This window comes from Grammomys surdaster, unplaced genomic scaffold (assembly GCF_004785775.1).
Source record: "Grammomys surdaster isolate TR1022 unplaced genomic scaffold, NIH_TR_1.0 274, whole genome shotgun sequence".
NCBI lineage: Eukaryota > Metazoa > Chordata > Mammalia > Rodentia > Muridae > Grammomys > Grammomys surdaster.
In genome coordinates, this window is record NW_021604715.1 from 1,795,884 (window position 1) to 1,801,883 (window position 6,000).

Genomic DNA, 6,000 nt, shown 5'->3' on the forward strand with positions numbered 1-6,000 from the left:
ACCCTGTCTCGAAAAAACCCAAAAAAAAAAAAAAAGACTGAATTACTTTTGAATGTATAGTTTAACTCACTGTAACTTCAGCCTGATAAACAAGATGCTTGTATCTCTAAAGACCATCCAAATACTGTGCAATAGCATTCGAGCTAGCTTTCTTTCTTCTGAAGATAGTAGAGAGATGGGAGAAAACCTGAAAGCTCTTAGAACTGGCTCTTACAGGAAGATTCACATTGTGGATGTGATTTGGCTTCATAAGTGACTCTCTCTGGAAATGTCCTAACTTATGTTTAATTTACTCCTGAGCTTCCCTATAATGAAAATAATACTGAAATATGATTTTACATCTGGGGGTGCAGAAAAAAGTAGAGGATTTCCTGGTATATGCAAGATCTTTGGTTTGATACTTGAAGCTGGATTAAATAAAATTATTCCAGTTATTGAAAAAGAAAAAAAGGTTTTAGTCTTACTGTGTCTTCTTATACTGTGTTCAGTTGATATCCCTGGGAAGCCTGCTCTTTTCAGAAGGGAAACGAACGAGGAGTAGATCTGGAGGAGAGGGAAGGTGGGGGTGGTTGGGAAGGAGGGGAGACTGAGGTTAGAATGCATTGTGTGAGAGAAGAATAAATTAAAAAAGGAAAAAAAGGAATTTCCGGTAAACAGTAGTGAAAATTTCTGCCTCAGATGAAAATTCTATGCAGACTTTGACTTAGAAAAACTTAAAAAGGGAAGTGCATGCAGAAATTGCATTGTGTGCTGGAATATTTTTCAGATCAGGTTTGGGAAATGAAGTTCATGGAATCCATCTTAAAAGTAGCCACAAGACACGTTTTTCTGTTTATTAAATTTTTATAAGACTGGTTCATAGAGAGTGTAAAAGAATCATCTGGGGTTTGGTTTTGGGATAAGATTTTCCTCTCTCTATGGTTTCCTTCATGTTGGGATTACCAGTCTGCATCACCATGCCTGGGCAGCCTTGGGGATTATAAATAAGTCAGTATGTGCTTTAGATTGTTCGATATTGGTCATCTACATCATGTAGTCCACAATTTAGTAAAAATTAAATTCTTCAGTGAAGGGCAAATTTATACTTGTAACCTCAAGGTCTTAGGAAAATAAGAACCAGTTGAAACTCAAAACCCTAAGTTGGGGAAACAATAAATATCAGGGCGATAATTAATGTAGTGGGGATTAAAAGAACATATAGAATTAACAGAATAAAGAGACGGTTCTTTAAAAAGAATATTAGCAACCTCCTGGCCAAACAATCAAAAGAAAGAAGGTTCAGATTAATGAAAGTGAGGATGAAGATGGGGACATTATGACACATACAAATGAAGTCCAAAGACTGATTAGAGAATATATACTCAAAGCTTATATTCAAAAATGCTTGGAAAACCTAAAAGAAATGGATAAGTACCTAGCTGCATATGACCTACAAAATTTAATAAAATGATATAAACAACTTTAGAAAATCTGTAATAAACAAGGAAGCAGTCATAAAGTTTTCCCAAGGAAGTAAAGATCATAACCAGACAGACTGACTTCTGAATTCTAACAGACTTTTAAGGAAGTGCTAACAGCAACACTCCTAAAACTGTCTCATAAAACAGAAGGGGAAGAAACAAAACCAAACTTAAGACAAAGCCAGTATTATACTGATAAAAAAAACCCAGATAAGGCATGAGAAGAAGGAAAACTGCTGAACATAGACACAAAAATTCTCGTATAAAGGTCTTGCAAACTGAATTCAAGAACAGATTAAAACTATCATACTCTTTTTCCATGTTGGTTTCATTCTATGGATACAGTGGTGCTTTGACATATGACAATTAATAAATGTAACTCAGCAGGTAAATAGAACAGGAATCGCATGATTACCTCAAAAGATTAAAAAAAAAAAGGCCTTTGACAGAGCCCAACATTACCTCATGATGAAAGCCCTACAGCAACTAAGAAGGGGAAATGAAGATTGTAATGAAAAGATGACAGACTTGTATCCAAGTTTGCTCTAAATGAGGGAAACTAAGAGCTATTCTTGTAAAATGTAGGGTGCCCACTTACTCCATCTCTGTTTATACTGCCTCCACATATGCACATGGTCACATATATGATATATGAATAGGTATCACACACACATATATGAACATGTCATAATAAAGTACAGTGCATTATTTTGTGTACTGAGTAAAAGTCTAGTAAAGTACTTCTCTGAGGTGTTCAGCAGTACATATTACAAGCCACTTAAGTAAAAGTCATTGCTAAGAAACAAAAAATAACTTCAGCCTCTGTTCTGCTCATTAATAGAACAGCGGTTTTATGCTTTGGTAACAACCCCCACCAACATGTAGTTTAATATAATGAAAACATTTTGGCCAGGCATGCTTCATGTTTAACATGATTCAATAAACAAGTTTCCCCCATGCCAATCCTCAGTAGCATCTCCTAAGAACGTTTCAACATGCTGCTAAGCATTGAAAAGCAGAAAACTCATATGGAAAAATACTGACGGGAGCGTCCTAAAATCTAAACGTATATAAAATGAACCTAAAGGAGTCATCAAATAGGGTAATAAGTGCACCAACTAGCCATGTTTTGTTACCAAGAATAGCCCCTGTGTCAGAGATGGGTTACATCTTGTCAAGTTGTTGGCTAAAGGAGCCCCATGGAAATCCCCAAACATCACAGGCTATTGCAAAGGCTGTTGGTTCCTCTGTAAAACCCGATTGTAAGGCTGTATTGCTGAAGACATTGCTTACTTTACATCCCCGAACATAGATGTCTGGCTAATGCTTAACTAGGAGCTTCACCCTAGCAAGCATTCATGCTACTGGAAGGCACTCTGAACGTTGCTGGAGGAGAAAGGTAATAGCGTCACTCAGCTACAAACCCTGTCACCTACCTGCAGGATATATTCGTGCAATAGCTTAACAAGTGTTATGAGACTAACAGACCGCATTGGTTGGATTTAAGATCCACTCCATGGAACAGAACCCACACCTGACAATGTCAAAGTAGGCAACAGTCTGAGACTAGGTAGGCCATGGGCCTAGGGAAAAACCTAATGCTATTATTATTCTGCTACAGGAACCTAGCAATAAAATGACTCCTAATGACACACTGCTATCCACAGATCAGACTTCATCAGAGAAGCTTTTTCTTGTAGTAGATGGGGATTAACATAGCTGGACAATGTGCAGATAGTGAGAAACTTTAGAGCACTCAGTCCTAAAAGGGATGACTTCATCAGTCCTCCCCTTAAGGCTCAGGGATCTATGGAGAAGAGAAGGCTTCGGAAGGCTTTTAAGAGCCAGAGACAGTGGATGACTCTAAGGTAACAGGGGCTTCGTGGCATAACAGGTCTGATGTGTACACGAACACAGAATTTATGTGACAGCGTATACAAGACCTTCACAGGTTCGAGTCAGATGGGGTTCCAGCACTGAGAGGGTGAAGTGAACTCAAGGGTGACCCTCCTAACCAAGAAGCTATCTGAAACTGATCCTTCTTGCAAAGGGAAAACAGGTTTTTTTTTTCCAATGGAGTGTCTCTGGGTGTTCAGGCACACTCCAGAACAGGTTTCATAACCAAGAAGTAGACTCAGCTTTTGCTTCGTTTCATTTTATTATGGCATGTTTTGACTTACTGGTCTCTTGCTTGTTTTTATTTTTATTTTTGTAGTTTATTTTTTTGTATATGAGAGAGAGTTAGAGAGATGGAGGAGCAGAGAGGAAGACAAGGAGGAGGGAGGGAATAAAGTTAAGTGCGTAGGGAGAATCTAGGAATTGGGATTGAGGGAGAGGATATAATCAACGTATATCATAAGAAAAAGGATTAAATAAAAAAAGGGGTCCAGGGCAAGGGAACTCTGGGAAGTCTTACAAAGAAATGCTTCTGCTTAGAAGTAAATCTAGTGTTTCACTTTCCCATCATTGGCCAAATCAAGTGACATGACAGTGTCTGATTTCAAAGGGACCACATTTTCTGTTCTTCAGGTATACTCATTTCTTTTAGAGAAGAACTATGCATTTTTTGGCAGTTTGCCTATCATACTTGCCAGTCCTAGGTGGCCAGCTGGTACTCCATCTTTGAAATTAGGCCAAGCTCCTGATGCTCTTAAGCAGATTCGAGACTGCTCCAAAAACCTGTATCCGCTTGTACTTCATGTGTATCTTTAGATAGGACCACATTTCTTTATCATCTGTTTTGGAATCTACTCAAAATGGTTCAATTAGTACTATTCCCAGTCACATTGGTTTACTAAAGGGGTATTTGCTGCCAATACCTTTATCGAATGATTTAAGTCATTAGCATATCTGATACTTTACCAAGGAAGTTCATTTGGAGGGCCAAGCAGCTCCCTGAAGCTGATTTAAAAGAGCTTCTTGGGGGATGGGATAAGGGGACAACATATGAAATGTAAATAAAACATCCAATTAAAAAATTTAAAAAAAAGAGCTTCTTAGCCCCTACCTACTGGTCTGGAGAGATAGTTCAGTGGTTAAGAGCACCAACTGCTTTTCTAGAGGTCCTGAGTTCATTTCCCAGCAACCACATGGTGGCTCACAACCATCTGTAATGGGATCCGATGCCCTCTTCTGGTGTTTCTGAAGACAGCTACAGTGTACTCATATACATAAAATAAATAAATAAATATTAAAAAAGAACTCATAGATCTTGCAATTCAGTGCTTTTTAGGTTATTATAGTTTTTTTTTTGGTTTTTCGAGACAGGGTTTCTCTGTGTAGCCCTGGCTGTCCTGGAACTCACTCTGTAGACCAGGCTGGCCTCGAACTCAGAAATTCGCCTGCCTCTGCCTCCCAAGTGCTGGGATTAAAGGCGTGCGCCACCACCGCCCGGCTATAGTTTTATTATAATTAATTGTTCATGCCTATGTGTCCACACACACTTGTGCATTCCACTGTGTGTGTGCACGTGGAGTTCAGAGGGCAACTTTCAGGAGTCCTTTCTCTCCTTCCACCATGTGTGGGGTGGGGATTGAAAGTCAGAGTTGGCAGCAAGCAATGTAGCCTGCTGAGCCATCCTGCTGAGCCTTGCTATAGTCTTTTTCTTTTCTTTTTTAACCTAAACAGTCAAGGATGGCCTCCTCCATCTGAAACAATAGTTTGTTCTGCTGCTGCTGCTGCCAACTTGTAAGAACAAAATGAGATCAAGACTAAATGCTTACTGTGGGGAAAATGACAGTTTAAGGAGAACAACTGATAGGGAATCTAGTTCCTCTCCCTCCTCTCACTGTAGAGTTAAAGTAGTTTACTAGAGCCATGAAGTGATCACTCCTCCAACAATCTAACTCGTATGCCTTATTGATAAATCAAGATTTTTAAAGGATGCATTTATATGTGTTTGTCTTTGTTATTAAATTGATTCAATTTATTCGTCGGTGTATCATGGGCCAGTCCATTCGTTGATATATAAAACGATTTCGTCTTAGGGCATTAGTGGTAGTGTACAGTCTGGAAATGGACAGCTGCAGCCGTGTGACATAGCTTCAATGCTTGTCAACTGGATGATGCTACATTTTTGTTCGTCCTTCTTCTACAAAGAGGGTTGAAGAACGATTGCTTTTGTGGAAACTAGAAGGGAGATGGAACCAGGATCTAGAAGTGACAGCCTGGGAAAGGAAAGGAATAGACTTCTAGAAAAGGCAGGGGTGGCAGAGAGGGGGATTCTTGTAGGACTGGTTACAAGCAAAGGGGCCTGCAGGCCAGAAGAAAAGGGCAGGGTGAGAACTACCTGATGGAGAAGCTGGCTTAGTGAAGCAGCAGGTAGAGTGCTCGCTGAGAGTGCACAAAGCCCTGGGTTCCAGCCCCAGCACCTTATAAACAGGGCACGGAGGCACACACCTGTAATTGGAGCACTTAGGAGACGGAGACAAAGGGTTAAAAGTTCAAGGTCATCCTCACTTCCATAGCAAGTATGAGGTCAGCCTGGAATACTCCTCTCTCTCTCTCTCTCTCTCTCTCTCTCTCTCTCTCTCTCTCTCTC